This window comes from Somniosus microcephalus, chromosome 4 (assembly GCF_052327205.1).
Source record: "Somniosus microcephalus isolate GS21.2 chromosome 4, FLI_Smic_1.0, whole genome shotgun sequence".
NCBI classification, from domain to species: Eukaryota; Metazoa; Chordata; class Chondrichthyes; order Squaliformes; family Somniosidae; genus Somniosus; species Somniosus microcephalus.
The window spans coordinates 140,076,443-140,093,514 of NC_140990.1; the positions used below are offsets into that span (position 1 = coordinate 140,076,443).

The 17,072-nt window shown below is 52.8% G+C and overlaps 1 pseudogene across 1 annotated transcript in view; it reads right to left on the minus strand.

The window, feature by feature from the left end:
* LOC147119845 (uncharacterized) overlaps positions 1–17,072 on the minus strand; it is a 187,920-nt pseudogene that overhangs the window by 100,122 nt on the left and 70,726 nt on the right. Inside the window, exons 3-4 of the transcript XR_015078090.1 lie at positions 16,347–16,355; positions 13,527–14,207 (exon numbers count right to left, since the gene is read on the minus strand). The product of XR_015078090.1 is annotated as an uncharacterized LOC147119845 (transcript). The remainder of the gene's footprint in view (positions 1–13,526; positions 14,208–16,346; positions 16,356–17,072) is intronic.

Here is a 17,072-nt window from a genome sequence, read left to right on the forward strand (position 1 = left end):
TCTCTCTTCCACCCCAGTCGCTCTCTCTTCCCCCCCCAGTCGCTCTCTCTCTTCCCCCCCAGTCGCTCTCTCTTCCCCCCCAGTCGCTCTCTCTCTTCCCCCCAGTTGCTCTCTCTCTTCCCCCCAGTCGCTCACTCTTCCCCCCCAGTCGCTCTCTCTCTTCCCCCCCAGTCGCGCTCTCTCTTCCCCCCCAGTCGCTCTCTCTCTTCCCCCCAGTCGCTCTCTCTCTTCCCCCCCACAGTCTAACCTGGACAAGGGAATTGGATGTAATTTCTCCAAATTTGCAGACGACACAAAGCTGGGTGGGAGGGTAAGCTGCCAGGAGGATGTCGGGAAATTCCAGTACGATTTGGACAGGTTGGGTGATTGGGCAGAAACATGGCAAATGCACTATAATGTGGATAAATGTGAGGTTATCCACTTTGGTGCCAAAAACAGGAAGGCAGATTATTATTTAAATCGCAATAGATTGGGAGAAGGGGAAGTGCAAAGAGACCTGGGGGTCCTTGTGCACCAGTCGCTGAAGGTAAGCATGCAGGTGCAGCAGGCGGTCAAGAAAGCAAATGGTATGTTGGCCTTCGTAGCAAGAGGGTTCGAGTACAGGAACAAGGATGTCTTGCTACAGTTGTACAGGGCCTTGGTGAGACCGCACCTTGAGTATTGTGTGCAGTTTTGGTCACCTTACCTGAGGAAGGACGTTCTTGCCATAGAGGGAGTGCAGCGAAGATTCACCAGGCTGATACCTGGGATGGCAGGAATGACGTATGAGGAGAGATTGTGTCGATTGGGCTTATACTCACTGGAGTTTAGAAGATTGAGAGGGGATCTCATCGAAACCTATAAAATTCTGTTAGGTCTGGACAGACTAGATGCAGGAAGGATGTTTCTGATGGCCGGGGAGTCCAGAACCAGGGGTCATAGTCTAAGGGTAAGGGGTAAGCCATTTAGGACTGAAATGAGGAGGAATTTCTTCACCCAGAGAGTGGTGAACCTGTGGAATTCTCTGCCACAGAGGGCGGTGGAGGCCAGTTCATTAAATATATTCAAGAAAGAATTGGATATATTTCTTGAGGCTAAAGGGATCAAGGGATATGGGGAAAAGGGTAGGGACAGGTGATATACCTATCAATTCGTCCAATAAAAGGCGACGAGTTAGGAACGTAACTAAAGGTTTTTATTGACTAAATAACAGAGCCCACCCTCGTGGGTGATCGGGTCCAACAAGGAGGAATACCAGCCAGTCGACTACCTTTATACCTGGGCAGGTAGGTGGAGCCATGGGCGGAGTCGGAGGTGGTCAGCCCAGGTATAACAGCGCGACAAGAGGCGACCTCGTATCGTGATACAACAGTGATAACGGTGATAACAATACAACAGTGATAACTATAGTGTAACGATAAAAGTGGTTTACCACATTCACCCCTTGTTTAGATTTGAGTCCGGCGGGGTGAAGTGTACTACCAGTTCTGGTATGTCAGTCTGTCCGGAGGCCTCGTAAGCCTCTCCGATCGTCGCAGCGGCGGTGCTGCATTATCCGGTGTTAGTGCTGGTGTCTGCGTGGTCGGCGAAGGCTCGTGGGGTTCCGGCATGCCGTCTACCTGGGCTGGAATTGGGGGGGTGGTGGGGGGGGGTAAAGGTGGTGCCTCCGGAGTGCCCGAGGGTGCGAGGTCTCGTAAGGAGACAGTGTCCTCCCGCCCGTCTGGGTAAGCCACGTAGGCGTACTGGGGGTTGGCGTGCAGGAGGTTCACCCTTTCGACCAGGGGGTCTGTTTTATGGGCCCTCACGTGCTTTCGCAGCAAGACGGGCCCCGGAGAGGTCAGCCAGGTTGGTAGAGTGGTTCCCGTAGTCGACTTCCTGGGGAAAACAAACATTCGTTCATGGGGGGTGGCGTTAACGGCAGTGCAAAGTAGTGACCGGATGGAGTGCAGCGCTGTCGGGAGGACTTCCTGCCAGCGGGAGGTTGGGAGGCCCTTAGACTTTAAGGCTAAGAGGACGGCCTTCCATACCGTCGCGTTCTCTCTTTCCACCTGGCCGTTCCCTTGGGGGTTGTAGCTGGTGGTCCTACTTGCTGCAATACCTCTCGCTAGTAGGAACTGACGGAGTTCCTCGCTCATGAAAGAGGAGCCCTGGTCACTATGTATATAGTTTGGGAACCCGAACAAGGCGAAGAGGTCGTTCAGGCATTTAATGACCGTGGTACTGGTCATGTCTGGGCAGGGGAAGGCAAAGGGGAAACGGGAGTACTCATCAACAATGTTGAGGAAGTACACATTACGGTCAGAGGACGGGAGGGGCCCCTTAAAGTCGATGCTCAGGCGCTCGAAGGGGCGGGTGGCCTTGATCAGGCTTGCTCTGTCCGGCCTAAAGAAGTGCGGTTTGCACTCGGCGCAGGTCTGGCAGTTCCTGGTTATGGTCCTGACCTCCTCGATGGAGTAGGGCAGGTTGCAGGCCTTAATGAAGTGGTAAAGTCTGGTGACCCCGGGGTGGCAGAGGTCGTTGTGGAGGGTCTGAAGTCTATCACTTTGCGCGCTGGCGCATGTAATTCGTGACAGAGCATCGGGGGGTTCGTTCAGCTTACCTGGCCGGTACAAGATATCATAATCGTAGGTGGAGAGCTCGATTCTCCACCTCAAGATCTTGTCATTCTTGATTTTGCCCCTCAGCTTGTTATTAAACATAAAAGCGACCGAACGTTGGTCGGTAAGGAGGGTAAATCGTTTGCCTGCCAGGTAGTGCCTCCAGCGTCGTACCGCCTCCACAATCGCCTGGGCCTCCTTCTCGACCGACGAGTGTCGGATCTCAGGGCCCTGTAGGGTACTTGAGAAGAAGGCCACCGGTCTCCCCTCCTGGTTAAGGGTGGCGGCTAGGGCGAAGTCGGATGCATCGCTCTCGACTTGGAAGGGGATGGACTCATCCACTGCATGCATAGTGGCCTTGGCAATGTCTCCCTTAATGAGGGAGAAGGCTGCGCACGCTTCCTCCGTAAGGGGGAAGGATGTGGACTTCATGAGGGGTCTGGCTTTGTCCGCATAATTGGGCACCCATTGGGCATAGTAGGCGAAGAGCCCCAGGGTTCTCTTAAGTGCCTTAGGGCAGTGGGGGAGGGGTAGCTCCATGAGGGGGCGCATTCTTTCGGGGTCGGGGCCGATGAGTCCGTTCTCTACTACACAGCCAAGGATGGCAAGGCGCGAGGTGTTAAACACACATTTCTCCTTATTGTAGGTGAGGTTCAGCCGTTGGGCTGTACGGAGGAATTTCTCCAGATTCACGTCGTGGTCCTGCCGGTCGCGGCCGCAGATGGTGACGTTATCTAGGTAGGGGAATGTGGCCTGCAGTCCGTTCTGGTCAACCATCCGGTCCATCTCCCTTTGGAAGACCGAGACCCCGTTGGTGACACCGAAGGGGACCCTAAGGAAGTGGTATAGGCGCCCATTCGCCTCGAAGGCGGTGTACTGGCGGTCCTCGGGGTGGATAGGGTGTTGGTGGTAGGCTGACTTAAGGTCGATGGTCGAGAATACGCGGTATTGTGCAATCTGATTGACCATGTCAGATATGCGGGGAAGGGGGTATGCGTCCAGCTGGGTGTATCTGTTTATGGTCTGGCTGTAGTCGATGACCAGGCGATTTTTATCGCCGGTCTTAACGACCACGACCTGGGCACGCCAGGGGCTGTTGCTCCCCTCGATGATGCCCTCCTTCAGGAGACGCTGCACCTCAGAGCTAATGAAAGCTCTGTCCCCAGCGCTGTACCGCCTGCTCTTGGTAGCGACGGGTTTGCAGTCGGGGGTGAGGTTAGCGAACAGGGAAGGTGGCGGCACCTTGAGGGTGGATAGGCTGCAGGTGTTACGCGGTGGGCGGTTTAACCTTCGCTGGTTGTCGACTGTGAGTGGGGGGAGGGGTCCACCGTATGCTAGGGTTACACTTTGGAGGTGGGATTGGAAGTCCAGCCCTAGTAGGACGGCAGCGCAGAGCTGGGGGAGGACGAGGAGTTTAAAGTTTTTATACTCTGTACCCTTAACCGACAAGGTCACAGCACAGTAGCCGCTAATGTCCGTGGCGTGGGACATCGATGCCATCGAGATTCGGTTGCGCGTTGGCAGGACAGGGAGGGAGTAGTGGCTCACCGTGTCTGGGTGGATGAAGCTCTCCGTGCTTCCGCTGTCGAACAGGCAGGTCGTGGCGTGGCCGTTTACTTTGATGTCCATCATCGACTTGGACAGGTGGTGTGGGCGGGCTTGATCCAGAGTGACGGAGGCTAGCGTGTAGGTAAGCGAGTCGTTGTCGTCTGCGGCCGAGGCGGTCGTCGGGTCCGGGGGCCCGGTGGCAGTCGGGCGTGGTGTGTAAAATGGCGTCTCCCACGAGGTAGGACAAAATGGCGGAGAAGATGGCTGCCCCCATAACTCACATGAGGCACTATTGGGGTCGGTTGCCTTGATCAAAGATGGCCGCCCCCATGACTCACGTGTGGGGATACTGGCCTCAGTTGCCGTGAAAGAAGATGGCCGCCCCCACAGTTCGCATGAGGCACTGCTGGCCTCTGAAGATCCGCTCCTGCAGGCCTTAGAGAAGTGGCCTTTCTTCCTGCAGGTTGTGCAGGTAGAGTTCCTGGCTGGGCAGCGCGACCTCGGGTGCTTCTCCTGGCCGCAAAAGAAGCAGCCGGCGGCCCGATCGCGGGTGCCCGATGTCGGAGCCGGTACCGGGGGTGGCGGGCCCGGTCGGGTCCGGGACGCCGACGCTGAGGTAGGTCCCGGGGGCGGCGCTGCGAATGGTATTGCGGTAGGGGTCGGGCCCGAGTCCCAGGGTCGCGAGCAGTACCTGGAAAACGCCTCCTGGTCCTGATGGGCCACCTCCAGGGAGAGAGCGAGGGCTTCAGCTTTGTCCAGGTCGAGGTCTTTAGCTTCAAGCAGTCTTTGCCGTGAGTAGTCGGACCGTAGGCCTTTCACAAAGGCATCGCGGATATTATCTTCCGTATTTTCAACAGCCGTCACCGCTTTAAAGTCACAGTTCCTGCCGAGTGCTCTTAGCGCCCGTAAAAATTCAGCTACAGACTCTCCTGGCTGTTGCGGGCGGGATCTTAGGAGGTGCCTGGTGTACATGTAATTTACCGGGCTGCGGTACTGCTGTTTCAGTAGGTTGATAGCGGCCTCGTACGTAGTCGTGTCCTGTATGAGTGCGTATACTCTCGGGCTCGCTTGGGCGTTCAGAAGTCTTAGTTTGGATCTCTGCGGGGCGCCGGATTCTTCCAGGTAGGATTCGAAGCAGTCCAGCCAGTGTTTGAAGTTGAGGGCTGCGTTTGCTGCCTGTGGGTTTAGATCCAGGTACGGTGGTTTGAGGGCTTGCAGCCAAGCCGGCTGGTGTGGCTGTGCTTCTGGGAGGGCTTCTGGCTGGCCAGTAGTAGACATCTTTAAAATTTAGTCAATAAAATTGATATACCTATCAATTCGTCCAATAAAAGGCGACGAGTTAGGAACGTAACTAAAGGTTTTTATTGACTAAATAACAGAGCCCACCCTCGTGGGTGATCGGGTCCAACAAGGAGGAATACCAGCCAGTCGACTACCTTTATACCTGGGCAGGTAGGTGGAGCCATGGGCGGAGTCGGAGGTGGTCAGCCCAGGTATAACAGCGCGACAAGAGGCGACCTCGTATCGTGATACAACAGTGATAACGGTGATAACAATACAACAGTGATAACTATAGTGTAACGATAAAAGTGGTTTACCACAACAGGGTACTGAATTGGATGATCAGCCATGATCACATTGAATGGCGGAGCAGGCTCGAAGGGCCGAATGGCCCACTCCTGCTCCTATCTTCTATGTTTCTATGTCTATGTAACCTCTATAATTTTCCTACCTTTCACCGTTTTTCCAGGCCTCAAAGCCTGGGCGTCTGTTGACCAGTCATGCTCGAGCTAGGCGCCTCCCGTTGCGATCGACAAAAGGCCAGCGATCGCCGCCATCTTTGTGAAGGCTGGAGGGGGCGGGCCTGAGTCGAGCGTCGCCACCGCCACCATCTTAGTAAAGGCGGGCGGGGCGGGAGTCAGCGTCCGCGTCATCTTCCGCCCGGAGCGCGACTCGAGTCCGGCCGGGCCTCACACGGTAGGTTGCACGGCGGCGTGTCTCACTTTGCTCTTGAAGCCGGCTCGGGCTGGGGGCAGGGCTCGGGAGATCGGGCCTCCGGAGATCGGGGGGGGGGGGGGCGAGCCTCGAGAGATCGGGGGAGGGGTGGGGCTCGGGAGATCGGCGCTCGGGAGATCGGAGGGTGGAGCGCGGCGGTCGGGAGATCGGGGGGCGGGGCGCGGCGCTCGGGAGATCGGGCCTCGTCAGATCGGGCCTCGGGAGGGCGGGGCTCGGGACATCGGGGGGGCGGGGCTCGGGGACTTCTCCCCTCCCCCTCTCCCCCACTCCTCCCCTCCCCCTCTCCCCCACTCCTCCCCCTCCCCCCACTCCTCCCCTCCCTCCCCCCCTCCTCCCCCCCCCTCGTCGCTCTCTCTTCCCCCCGGTCGCTCGCTCTCTTCCCCCCGGTCGCTCTCTCTCTTCCCCCCGGTCGCTCTCTCTCTTCCCCCCGGTCGCTCTCTCTCTTCCCCCCGGTCGCTCTCTCTCTTCCCCCCGGTCGCTCTCTCTCTTCCCCCCGGTCGCTCTCTCTCTTCCCCCCGGTCGCTCTCTCTCTTCCCCCCGGTCGCTCTCTCTCTTCCCCCCGGTCGCTCTCTCTCTTCCCCCCGGTCGCTCTCTCTCTTCCCCCCGGTCGCTCTCTCTATTCCCCCCGGTCGCTCTCTCTCTTCCCCCCGGTCGCTCTCTCTCTTCCCCCCAGTCGCTCTCTCTCTTCCCCCCAGTCGCTCTCTCTCTTCCCCCCAGTCGCTCTCTCTCTTCCCCCCAGTCGCTCTCTCTCTTCCCCCCAGTCGCTCTCTCTCTTCCCCCCCAGTCGCTCTCTCTCTTCCCCCCCCAGTCGCTCTCTCTCTTCCCCCCAGTCGCTCTCTCTCTTCCCCCCAGTCGCTCTCTCTCTTCCCCCCAGTCGCTCTCTCTCTTCCCCCCAGTCGCTCTCTCTCTTCCCCCCAGTCGCTCTCTCTCTTCCCCCCAGTCGCTCTCTCTCTTACCCCCAGTCGCTCTCTCTCTTCCCCCCAGTCGCTCTCTCTCTTCCCCCCAGTCGCTCTCTCTCTTCCCCCCAGTCGCTCTCTCTCTTACCCCCAGTCGCTCTCTCTCTTCCCCCCCAGTCGCTCTCTCTCTTCCCCCCCAGTCACGCTCTCTCTTACCCCCAGTCGCTCTCTCTCTCTTCCAACAACAACATGCCCTCGAAAAAGCCTCGACACCGCCGGGCACTCCGGCTAGTATTGATTAAAGCAGCTTTGTTTCAAACACAATGTATTGAATATTTGATTTCTCCATGATCAGAGGAGACTTATTGATGTTCTGTTACCCACTGTTCCATTTTTGGGCTTTTCTTATTCTTGATTATATCACTTCTCACCTAGTTCACCTTCTACCACATCTAACCCCAAGCTGGTTCCGCTTGACTACATGGCTTGTAGGTGTCTTAGGCTGAACTACAGTGTCTCACTTTACACTCATCTGAAATTCCTTTCAACCAACCTTTGAAAGAACTCTCTTGCTTCAGATTTGAAATCAGTTATTGTGTGCATGGTTTAACACTTCTTGGATGTGGTTAGTACAACTCCTCCACAGGTACTGCATGTGACAGCCTTTGGAATGTTCTGATCTTTGTCATTGTCTTTGCTGATTGTGATGGTGTCCTTGATTTAATCTCCTGGAACTAACACACCGTGCACTATTTCCTGCATCGAGATCATTGTTTCAAATACTGAGCTTGAGCACAGAGCTTGGAGACAGAGCCGGGAGATTCACAAACACAGTGATTCACAAGCAGAGTGGGCGCAGGAACTGGTGGAGAGGAAGAAGGCGGTGGAGACGTCTGAGTGAAAAGGAGGAGTGGAGCCACAGAACGTAAGTTAATAGGCACGAGAGCGGAGCTGTGGGACAGCGAGAGGAGCGACCGCAGATAAAGACAGGCCCAAGAGCCCAGAGGGAGCGCCAGTGTCAGGGAGCGAAGTAAGTGACCTCAGCACAAGGGAAGGAGCAGATTGGGGAGGGATTGTTTTTAAGTCTCGATTTTATTTCTGTTAAGTTACTAAGTGAGTTAATAGTCGAATAATTAAAGGCACAGCAGGGCAACTGGGCCCAGAGGATGCACATCCTGTGCCTTTCCACCATCTACAAGGCACAAGTCAGGAGTGTGATGGAATACTCTCCACTTGCCTGGATGAGTGCAGCTCCAACAACACTCAAGAAGCTCGACACCATCCAGGACAGAGCAGCCTGCTTGATTGGCACCCCATCCACCACCTTAAACATTCACTCCCTCCACCACCAGTGTACCGTGGCTGCAGTGTGTACCATCTACAAGATGCACTGCAGCAACTCACCAAGGCTTCTTCGGCAGCACCTCCCAAACCCACGACCTCTTCCACCTAGAAGGACAAGGGCAGCAAGCGCATGGGATCACCACCACCTCCAAGATCCCCTCCAAGTCACACATCATCCTGACTTAGAAGTATATCGCCGATCCTTCATCGTCGCTGGGTCAAAATCCTGGAACTCCCTCTCTAACAGCACTGTGGGAGTACGATCACTACACGGACTGCAGCGGTTCAAGAAGATGGCTCACCACCACCTTCTCAAGGGCAACTAGGGATGGGCAATAAATGCTGGTCTTGCCAGCGACACACACATCCCATGAACGAATAAGAAAAAGTAGTGGGAACTCCAAGACGCTTCCCGTGTCATGGACAACCATGTGTGCAGGAGGTGTCGTCAGCTGGAGGAGCTCGAGCTCTGGGTTTCGGAGCTTGAGCAGCAGCTGGTGTCACTGCGGTGCATCCGCAAGGCTGAGAGCTACGTGGATAGCACGTTTCAGGAGGTGGTCACCCCGCAGCTAATGAGTGCGCAGGCAGAGAGTGAATGGGTGACTGCCAGACAGAAGAGGAGGACCAGGCAGGTAGTGCAGGAGTCCCCGGAGTGCATCTCGCTCTCCAACCAGTATTCTGTGCTGAGTACTGGTGAGGGTGATGGTTCCTCTGGGGAGTACAGCCAGAGCCAAGTCCATGGCACCACAGGTGGCTCAGCTGCACAGGGGTGGAGGAGGAAGACAGGGAAAGCAATAGTGGTAGAGGATTCAATAGTTAGGGGAGCAGATAGGCGTTTCTGCAGTTGCAGACCTGACTCCAGGATGGTATGTTGCCTCCCTGGTGCCAGGGTTAAGGATGTCACTGAGTGGCTGCAGAATATTCTGAGGGGGGGGAGTGTGAGCAGCCAGAGGTCCTTGTCCATATCAGTACCAACAACATAGGTAGAAAGAGGGATGAGGTCCTGCAGCCAGATTTTAGGGAACTCGGAAAGAGATTAAAAAGCAGGACCTCAATGGTAGTAATCTCTGGATTACTCCCAGTGCCACGTGAGAGTGAGTATAGAAATAGGAGGATCGAGCAGATGAATGTGTGGCTGGAGAGATGGTGCAGGAGGGAGGGCTTCAGATTCCTGGGAAATTGGGGCCAGTTCTGGGGGAGGTGGGACCTGTACAGGCCGGACGGGTCGCACCTCAACAGAGCCGGTACCAATATCCTCGTGGGGAGGTTTGCTAGTGCTGTTGGGGAGGGTTTAAACTAAGTTGGCAGGGGGATGGGCACCAGGATGTAACATTAGAAAGGAGAAATAAAGTGCTCAAAGGATTGGGAGAGGCAGAGAGCACTAAAGTAAGAAATAGTAATGTATTAGGTGGGGTCAAACTAAGAGAGAATACAGGATGGTTTAAGATGGGTTTACAGTGTATGTATGTGAACGCACGAAGTGTAGTAAACAAGGTAAGTGAGCTGCAGGCACAAATAGCCACATGGGAATATGATGTTGTGGCAATAACTGAGACCTGGCTCAAAAAAGGGCAGGATTGGGTATTAAATATTCCTGGTTATAAAGTGTTGGTGGTGTGGCAGTATTGGTCAAGGAGAATGTTACAGTGCTGGAGAGGGAGGATGTCCTGGAGGGGTCAAGGACAGAATCTATATGGCTAGAGTTAAGAAACAATAGAGGTGCCATTACACTACTGGGTGTATTCTATAGACCACCAAATAGTGGGAAAGATATGGAGGAGCAAATTTGCAGAGAAATTACAGAGAGGTGCAAGAACTATAGAGTAGTGATAATGGGGGACTTCAACTGTCCCAATATAGACTGGGATCATAATAGTGTTAAGGGCAGAGAAGGGGAAGAATTTCTGAAGTGTGTTCAGGAGAACTTTCTTGATCAGTACGTTTCCGGCCCAACGAGGGAGAAGGCATTGCTGGATCTGGTTCTGGGGAATGAGGTAGGTCAAGTGGAGCAAGTGTCAGTAGGTGAACATTTAGGGAATAGTGATCATAGTATCATAAGGTTTAGATTCGCTATGGAAAAGGACAGGGAGCAATCTAGAGTAAAAATATTTAACTGGGGGAAGGCCAATTTCAGTGGGATGAGAACGGATCTGGCCCGGGTAAACTGGAATCAAAGATTGGCAGCAAAACTGTAATGGAACAATGGGCTGCCTTTAAAGAGGAAATAGTTCAGGTACAGTTGAGGTACATTCCCACTAGGGGGAAAGGCAGGGCAACTAAAGTCAGGGCTCCCTGGATGACAAAAGAGAGAGAGAATATGATGAAACAGAAAAAGAGCATGTATGACAGATGTCAGGTTGCAAATACATCTGAGAATCAGGCTAAATATAGAAAGGTCAGAGGAGAAGTGAAAAAGAAACTAAGAGGGGCAAAGAGAGGGAATGAGAATAGAATGGCAGCCAACATAAAAGGCAATCCAAAAGTCTTCTAAAGGCATATAAATAGTAAACGGGTAGTAAGAAGAGGGTTGGGGCAGATTAGGGGCCATAAAGGAGACCTATGTGTTAGATCCGTGTGTTAATGGAGACACGGAATGCAGGAGTTGATTTAACAAGTGTTTACTGAACAAAGTCTGGAGGTGAACTAACAACACAAGACGCTACACAGGCTTATATACCCGAGTGGTCACTACTGGTACTGCAGTATACAGGGGCTTCAAAAACATAGTTCCTCTTAAAAGGTACATACACTACACTATGCATGGAGGCAGAGGGTTTGGCTGAGGTACTAATGAATACTTTGCATCTGTCTTCACCAAGGAAGAGGGTCCTGCCATAGACATAGTAAAGGCGGAGGAGGTAGTGGAGATACTGGATGGGATAAAAATTGATAAAGAGGAGGTATTAGAAAGACTGGCTGTACTTAAAGTAGATAAATCACCAGGAGTGGATGGGATGCATCCTAGGATGCTGAGGAAATTGAGAGAGGAAATTGTGGAGGTACTGGCCATAATCTTCCAATCCTCCTTGGATACGGGGGTGGTGCCAGAGGACTGGAGAATTGCAAATGTTACGCCTTTGTTCAAAAAAGGGTGTAAGGATAAACCCAGCAACTACAGGCTCGGCAGTTTAACCTCGGTAGTGGGGAATCTTTTAGAAACAGTAATCAGGGACAAAATTAATAGTCACTTGGATAGCTGTGGATTAATTAAAGAAAGCCAGCATGCATTTCTTAAAGGCAAATCGTGTTTAACCAACTTGATCAAGTTTTTTGATGAGGTAACAGAGAGGGTTGACGAGGGCAATGCGGTTGATGTGGGGTACATGGATTTCCAAAAGGCATTTGACGAAGTGCCACATAATAGGCTTACCAGCAAAGTTGAAGTCCATGGAATAAAAGGAACAGTGGCAGCATGGATACGAAATTGGCCAAGTGACAGGAAACAGAGAGTAGTGGTGAATGGTTGTTTTTCGGACTGGAGGAAGGTATTAAGTGGTGTTCTCCAGGGGTTGGTTCAAGGACCACTGCTTTTCTTGATATATATTAATGACTTGGACTTGGGTGTACAGAGCACAATTTCCAAATTTGCAGATGACACAAAACTTGGAAGTATAGTGAACAGTGAGGAGGAGAGTGACTTCAGGAAGACATAGGCAGGCTGGTGAAATGGGCGGACACGTGGCAGATGAAATTTAATGCAGAAAAGTGTGAAGTGATACATTTTGGTGGAAAGAATGAGGAGAGGACATGTAAACTAAATGGTACAATCCTAAAGTGGGTGCACAAACAGAGAGACCTGGGGGTATGTGTGCACAAATCCTTGAAGGTGGCAGGGCAGGTTGAGAAAGCAGTTAAAAAGGCTTACGGGACCCTGGACTTAATAAATAGAGGTATAGAGTACAAAAGTGTGGAAATGATGGTGAAACACTGGTTCGGCCCCAACTGGAGTACTGTGTCCAATTCTGGGCACCACACCTCAGGAAGGATGTGAAGGCCTTAGAGAAGGTGCAGAAAAGATTTACGAGAATGATTCCAGGAATGAGGGACTTCAGTTACGTGGATAGACTGGAGAAGCTGGGGTTGTTCTCCTTGGAGCAGAGAAGATTGAGAGGAGATTTGATAGAGGTGTTCAAAATCATGAGGGGTCTGAACAGAGTAGATAGAGAGAAACTGTTCCCATTGGTGGAAGGGTCGAGAACCAGAGGACACAGATTTAAGGTGATTGGCAGAAGAACCAAAGGTGACATGGGGAAAAACTTTTTACGCAGTGAGTGGTTAGGATCGGGAATGTACTGCCTGAAAGGGTGGTGGAGGCAGATTCAATCGTGGCTTTCAAAAGGGAATTGGATGAGTACCTGAAGGACAAAAGTTTGCAGGGCTACGAGGGAAGGGTGAGGAGTGGGACTAGCTGAAGTGCTCTTGCAGAGAGCCGGCACGGGCTCAACAGGCCGAATGGCCACCTTCTGTGCTGTAACCATTCTATGATTCTACGAACACGTTAAACCTTCATAGAATAATTACCAGTCATTTTTAGACTGGAATCCTAACCCTGCCGTTTCACTTTCAGTCAGGAACAGATCGCAGTTTGACACCAATCTCTGATTTGACAGCACGTTTACAGCATTCACCATTGTTCTTCCTGACTCTAAACATAGTTGTAAAGGAGCCTTCTGTTCCGTGCCCAGGAGCTGTGGCCCATGGAAGAGAACGGCTGGGACACATTCTTTACAGGCCTCAAGATTAACCTGCACGGGGACATTGCTGTCAGTGAAGAGAGACGAGAAAGACCAAAGTGCCGTTTGCCCCTCAGTGTGGCCCTGAAGGACTGTGTCCAGGCTGTTGGTCTGTTCCTGCTGTACGATCCTCCCCCAGATTGTCCTTTCTGAGCTCCAGCCAGGTGATGCTAAACACTCAGGTTTATTTGACATATATCCAGAATATTAATAACCCCTGTAACTGGGCTGGAGTTTAACATCAGCAGAAACAAACCCCAACTGTCAGAATGAACACGATTCAGTCCGGGATGTGATTAACAGCAGCAAAAACATCAGAATCCAACACCTGCAGTCACTTGTGAACTTGCTGGTGTGTCAGCAGGCTGGATGACTGAGTGAATCCCTTCCCACACTGAGAGCAGGTGAACAGCCTCTCCCCAGTGTGAACTCGCTGGTGTACAATGAGGTGAGATGACTGCCTGAATACAGTCCCGCAGTGAGAGCACCTGAATGGTCTCTCTTCAGTGTGAACACGTTGATGACACGTCAGCTCCCCGGAACATTTATAGCACTTCCTGCAGTCCGGGTATTTAAAAGGTTTGTCGTCAGTGTGAACTCTCTGGTGCTGCAGCAGGTGGGATGACTGAGTGAATCCCTTCCCACACACGGAGCAGGTGAACGACCTCTCCCCGGTGTGAACTCGCTGGTGTGTCAGCAGGTCGGATCAACATGTGAATCCCTTCCCACATTCAGAGCAGGTGAATGTCCTCTCCCCGGTGTGAACTCGCTGGTGTGTCAGCAGGTGGGCTGAACGCCTGAATCTCTTCCCACACTTGGCAGGTGAACCGCCTCTCACCGGTGTGAACTCACTGGTGTTCCAGCACGTGGGATGAACACTTGAATCCCTTCCCACACTCAGTGCAGGTGAATGGCCTCTCCCCGGTGTGAACTTGCCAGTGCTGCAGCAGATTGCATGACTGAGTGAATCCCTTCCCACATTCGGAGCAGGTGAATCGCCTCTCCCCAGTGTGACTGCACTTGTGTCTCGACAGGCCGGAGGATTGGCTGAAGGCTTGTCCACACACAGAACACGTGTATGTTTTCTCCCCGCTCTTAACGGTGCTTTCTGCTTCCATGCTCAAAGGTCCTGATGAATCGAGTGACTCTGTCAGATCTTGAAGTGATGTTTGGTTTGAGTTTCTCATCTGCAAATCCTCCCCTTCGAACACCCTGCAAAATTAATTTAACACAGGAAAAAGGTGGGGTGAGAGAGCACCCACAAAAACACAAAGGCAGGTTGTGAAATTGAGCTGAATGAATCTGGGAATTTTTGGGGCCGGCACTAGAAAAAAGTGACCATGAAAGCTGCCGGATTGTCGTAAAAACCCAACTGGTTCACTAATGTCCTTCAGGGAAGGGAACGCTCCACCCGGTCTGGGCCTACACAAGACTGTGGCCTCTATGGGAGGAGAGAGAGCAAGGTGGGTGGGGGAGGGGTGAAGGAGAGCGACTTTATACATCTGTAACTCGACTAGAACTTTGACAGCACCTCCCAAACACGCGATCTCCACCACCTAGAAAAACAAGGGCAGCAGGTGCATGGGAACACCATCACCTCCCAGTTCCCCTCCAAGTCACACACTATCCTGACTTGGGCATATATCACCGTTCCTGCATCGTCGCTGAGTGAAAATCCTGGAACTCCTCACCTAACAGCATTCTGAGAGTACCTTCACCACACGGACTGCAGAGGTTCAAGGCGGCGGCCCAACATCACCTTCTCAATGGGCAACTGGGGACTGGCAATATCTGCTGGCCTTGGTAGAGAGGCCCACATCGAATGAATTTTTAAAATCTGTACATATAAATGGGACTGAAAGCCTCGACAGAAATACTTGTTCCTAATGTAGCGGTTCGTGTAGATCACCACTAAATAATAGAGTTTGACTTCGACGAACTATAAATAAGTTGTTTATTTACAGGAACAGGCTAATTACAGCAGGTAAGATGGCTGACTGTAGGAGCACCGTGGTGTAGGTCTTGTCCCAGCGGGGACTCCACGAGGACTGAGTTCGCAGTCCTGTGGGGAGCATGATGACATCATCGCGTTTGTGTTGTGACGTCATCATGTTGCTCGCGTTTCCCGCGCTTAGGGCGTCACGTGATGCGCGTCGTTGGCCGTTGAGGCCGAGGTCGCGAGGCCGGGCTGTGCCGGTGCTTGCCGCGGGAGCGGAAGATCGCGTCGCTCCCGTTGGCTGGCCGTTGAGGCCGAAGACGCTAGGCCGGGCTGTGCCGGCGCACGCACATCATGTTGTACATGACGTGACGTCAGCGCGATAGGGCGCGCCTTAAAGGGGCAATGGCCCCAACAGGTAAGTTAAAAGGGCAACGGCCCCAAAAGGTAAGTTAAACATACAGTAAGGTAAGTTAAAGGGAATTATGTGTCTCAATGTAAGGGACAACCAGTGGTACCGCCACACTATAATGATAATCTTTAACACTGTATGGATACTGTCTGTTTAGCAACTTAATCTCCCCTAGAATCCACCTCCCTTTACAGTCCCACATTGGAAATTGTTGGGTCCCACTGGGCTCAGAAGTACTGGGGGTTAAACCCAGCAGCTTCTCACCCTCTCCACTCCAGCTCAAACAGATGCAACAAGAAAGCCCTACACAGGAGTCCAGGGACCGGGTTCCACATCCAACGCCCAAGGTGATGTTAACCGGCTCTGAATTGGCCCTTCTGCTGTCAATGCAAGTTGTTGTGTTTCTTGTCTGGGGGAGGTGCTTCACCCTGGGGTTAATGGTGCCAGGGTCCTGGCCGCACATCCACCGGCTCTGACTCGGGGCCTGAGACCCGCACTCGGTGTTGCTGAGGGATTCTAACCCTGGGACTGTACATGGGGATTCTAACCCTGGGACTGTACATGGGGATTCCAACCCTGGGACTGTACATGGGGATTCCAGCCCTGGGACTGTACATGGGGATTCCAACCCTGGGACTGTACAAGGGGATTCCAACCCTGGGTCTGTACATGGGGATTCCAGCCCTGGGACTGTACATGGGGATTCTAACCCTGGGACAGTACATGGGGATTCCAAACCTGGGACTGTACATGGGGATTCAAACCCTGGGACTGCACATGGAGATTCCAACCCTGGGACTGTACATGGGGATTCTAACCCTGGGACTGTACATGGGGATTCTTACCCTGGGACTGTACATGGGGATTCCAACCCCGGGACTGTACATGGGAATTCTAACCCTGAGACAGTACATGGGGATTCCAACCCTGTGACTGTACATGGACATTCTAACCCTGGGACTGTACATGTGGATTCGAAACCTGGGACTATACATGGGGATTCCAACCCTGGGACTGTACATGGGGATTCCAACCCTGTGACTGTACATGGGGATTCTAACCCTGTGACTGTACATGGGGATTCTAACCCTGGGAGTGTATATGGGGATTACAACCCTGAGACAGTACATGGGGATTCCAGCTCTGGGACTGTACATGAGGATTCCAACCCTGAGACAGTCCATGGAGATTCCAGCCCTGGGACTGTACATGGGGATTCTAACCCTGGGACTGTACATGGGGATTCTAACCCTGGGACTGTACATGGGGATTCTAACCCTGGGACTGTACATGGGGATTCTAACCCTGGGACTGTACATGGGGATTCTAACCCTGGGACTGTACATGGGGATTCTAACCCTGGGACTGTACATGGGGATTCCAACCCTAGGAGTGTATATGGGGATTACAACCCTGAGGCAGTACATGGGGATTCCAGCTCTGGGACTGTACATGGGGATTCCAACCCTGTGACTGTACATGGGGATTCCAACTCTGGGACTGTACATAGGGATTCTAAGCCTGGGGCTGTACATGGGGATTCTAACCCTGAGACTGTACATGGGGATTCCAGCCCTGGGACTGTACATGCGGATTCTAAATCTGGGACTG